This window comes from Schistocerca cancellata, chromosome 1 (assembly GCF_023864275.1).
Source record: "Schistocerca cancellata isolate TAMUIC-IGC-003103 chromosome 1, iqSchCanc2.1, whole genome shotgun sequence".
NCBI lineage: Eukaryota > Metazoa > Arthropoda > Insecta > Orthoptera > Acrididae > Schistocerca > Schistocerca cancellata.
In genome coordinates this window covers 736413388-736417473 of record NC_064626.1, presented here as the reverse complement: position 1 = coordinate 736417473, position 4086 = coordinate 736413388, and positions in this window count along the sequence as shown.

Sequence of the window (4086 nt, the reverse complement as noted above, 5' to 3'; positions counted from 1 at the left end):
GTTTCCTAATTTTTTCGCACTCTTCTGTGTCATTAAAGACTACCGGTTTTGTGTCATTCAGATTATCATCTACCTTCGTAGATAAATTATTTAGCTGATCCGAAAGTTCAACTACTTTCTCTGATAATGAACTAATTTCCTCCATGTGTCTTTCTACTGTGTCCTTTACGTTTTCCTGAGTTTTTGAAAGTTGCGTAACCGAATCGGTAGATGCAACTGAGTCCATTTTAGCTTGCAAGGTCTCATGATTTTCATGAACAATAGTCTGCAGTTCTTTTATGGCTGCCTCGTGATTCTGTAATGCATTTTCATAACGCGAAAAAATAGGTTGGAAATGCTCACAAATTTGTGTTTTTACGTCATTACAGACTTTTTGACATTTCGATTCGATGTTATGTAACTCAGTAGTTAAATCTTCACGTGTTTGTTCAAGTGTGGTGTCTAACTTTTGAAGATTTTGTTCCATTGTGTCTAACTTTTTAAGATTTTGTTTCACTGTGTCTAACTGTTGCTGTGTTTGTCTCTGGTGTTGTTCCATTGTGTCTAACTTTTGAAGATTTTGTTGCATTGCGTCTAACTTTTGAAGCTTTTGCTATGTTTGTCTCTGATTCTGTTCCATTGTGTCTAACTTTAGAAGATTCTGTTCCATTGTGTCTAACTTTTGAAGATTTTGTCCCATTTGTTGCATTAATTGTAATAACAATGCATTAGTGTCTGGAATCTGTTCCTCTACGCTTTTCGGCAGTGCATTTGCACCAGCATTTGCACCAGCAAAAACGGTGAGGACGCAAAACCTGAATCTACAGTACTTGCAAAATTGTGTCCTATCATTTCGGATTCCTGAGGCGAGCTGTTGCCGAGCGATCGATCGATAATGCTTCCCAGTTCACTAATTGTTTCACTGCCTACGCCATTGTTTGCCGCCCGCTCCATTTCCCTATGAACAGTTACCAAATTACTATGTTGAACGTTAGTTAATTCATTACATGGTGGCGCTAACACACTACTTTCGTCTTCACTGTCATTTCTCAGTTTACTTTGGAGCCTAGTATTACGTTTTTCACACGCCATTATTGTCACAATATTTCACACAACAACACAGAAAAACACAATCTGAAGAGCAAAAATAGGGGAATACATTAACATAGCACTGAAAATAATATCTAGTTAATTGCAAGCGCAGCTGCGAAATACTTGGTGCAAATCTACAAGCATGCCACAACTGTTTTACTGTACAACAATGAAAGGCTGCAACTACAAAGGAGATTCTCTCTTCAATTACGCGCTAGCAATAAACAAAATCTACACTAATTACACAAATTACAAGAAAAAATCAGAAGATTCCAGTGAGGTATCCTCGGCTAAGGGTCGACATATGAAACGTCCCCTTTGAAAAATTGTACAAGACTGTGCTTAAACTGACACACAATAATTTTAGCGCAACGCAATCTACTATCAAAAATCCCTACAAAAGAATGGCCCTGACAAACATTAAACTATACCTTTCACAAATCACTTACCTCACAAAAATCTTCATTACTCGAACTACTGCAATACAGCGAGCGCCACTACTGCCAGCTAAATAAAAGATTCAAACTACAGAAGGCACTAACTACTGATAGGCATAGTTAGCAATTGAAAAATGATAATAGAGAACAAACAATGTATTTACCTTAATATCATCAAAAGTCATAATATATGTAATTTCAAAACTCCGCCATTTCCTTCCACACATCCACCAATGCTGGCGGCTCACCTCTAACTGCGCAACGCTACGCGCTGTTCACATCCAGCTGCCGCTGCCCAACACTACAATGGCAGACAACAACGCAAACTAGACACAGACTGCACACAGCACAGCCAGTGATTTTCAACAGAGCGCTACGTAACGTTGCCAGTAAGAAAACATAAACAGCCTACTTTCAAAATACACTCCTGGAAATGGAAAAAGGAACACATTGACACCGGTGTGTCAGACCCACCATACTTGCTCCGGACACTGCGAGAGGGCTGTACAAGCAATGATCACACGCACGGCACAGCGGACACACCAGGAACCGCGGTGTTGGCCGTCGAATGGCGCTAGCTGCGCAGCATTTGTGCACCGCCGCCGTCAGTGTCAGCCAGTTTGCCGTGGCATACGGAGCTCCATCGCAGTCTTTAACACTGGTAGCATGCCGCGACAGCGTGTACGTGAACCGTATGTGCAGTTGACGGACTTTGAGCGAGGGCGTATAGTGGGCATGCGGGAGGCCGGGTGGACGTACCGCCGAATTGCTCAACACGTGGGGCGTGAGGTCTCCACAGTACATCGATGTTGTCGCCAGTGGTCGGCGGAAGGTGCACGTGCCCGTCGACCTTAGACCAGACCACAGCGACGCACGGATGCACGCCAAGACCGTAGGATCCTACGCAGTGCCGTAAGGGACCGCACCGCCACTTCCCAGCAAATTAGGGACACTGTTGCTCCTGGGGTATCGGCGAGGACCATTCGCAACCGTCTCCATGAAGCTGGGCTACGGTCCCGCACACCGTTAGGCCGTCTTCCGCTCACGCCCCAACATCGTGCAGCCCGCCTCCAGTGGTGTCGCGACAGGCGTGAATGGAGGGACGAATGGAGACGTGTCGTCTTCAGCGATGAGAGTCGCTTCTGCCTTGGTGCCAATGATGGTCGTATGCGTGTTTGGCGCCGTGCAGGTGAGCGCCACAATCAGGACTGCATACGACCGAGGCACACAGGGCCAACACCCGGCATCATGGTGTGGGGAGCGATCTCCTACACTGGCCGTACACCACTGGTGATCGTCGAGGGGACACTGAATAGTGCACGGTACATCCAAACCGTCATCGAACCCATCGTTCTACCATTCCTAGACCGGCAAGGGAACTTGCTGTTCCAACAGGACAATGCAAGTCCGCATGTATCCCGTGCCACCCAACGTGCTCTAGAAGGTGTAAGTCAACTACCCTGGCCAGCAAGATCTCCGGATCTGTCCCCCATTGAGCGTGTTTGGGACTGGATGAAGCGTCGTCTCACGCGGTCTGCACGTCCAGCACGAACGCTGGTCCAACTGAGGCGCCAGGTGGAAATGGCATGGCAAGCCGTTCCACAGGACTACATCCAGCATCTCTACGATCGTCTCCATGGGAGAATAGCAGCCTGCATTGCTGCGAAAGGTGGATATACACTGTACTAGTGCCGACATTGTGCATGCTCTGTTGCCTGTGTCTATGTGCCTGTGGTTCTGTCAGTGTGATCATGTGATGTATCTGACCCCAGGAATGTGTCAATGAAGTTTCCCCTTCCTGGGACAATGAATTCACGGTGTTCTTATTTCAATTTCCAGGAGTGTATGTTCAAAAACATGATATGTGTCTAGCAGAAATATTGACAAATTTAGTTGCTTTCTACGACATGACCTAGACTTCTAACGCTTCTTAAACGGAGTCAACGATGCTAAAATGTTCGTGTCAGAATTTTAGAAGTAGATGGGAGAACGAACTTCTTTAAATAAAAAGCAGTAGAGCAAAGGCAGAGTAGCAAAGCGAGCACTGAGAAGTATGCTAAATGTGATACGTAGAAACCGTGTTGAAACTTAAGGGATATAAGGGGTTAAGGATTAAATGACAGAAGATAAATCACTACAACACCAGAGGGAAGGGCATCTCACGGAACGATCAGATTACGGATGGAGCAAAAGTATCTCAGAATTGACGCCGCTGAAGGAAACAGCAGAAGCGGGAGACAAATAAGATAATGAGTAATTACAGATGTTTCGATACTTTTTTGTGGAGAAAATACCTTGCCTTACTCTGTCGGGAAATGACAGATTAGTTGTTTCTCTGCTAGATCCGATTAATTGGAGGCTTTTTGCGTTTCAGTCCACACACTTACATTTTCTTCGATGTTTTCAATTTTCTGAACCATTGTGTCACCTGAGTTAAAAACTTGGCTTATCGGCCCATCATCTTAATTTCGTGACTTGAACATATCCTTTCTGTTATTCATTCTAGTCCTGACTAACATCTCCTACGATGCCGCAGGTTCGAATCCTGCCTCCGGCATGGATGTATGTGATGTCCTTA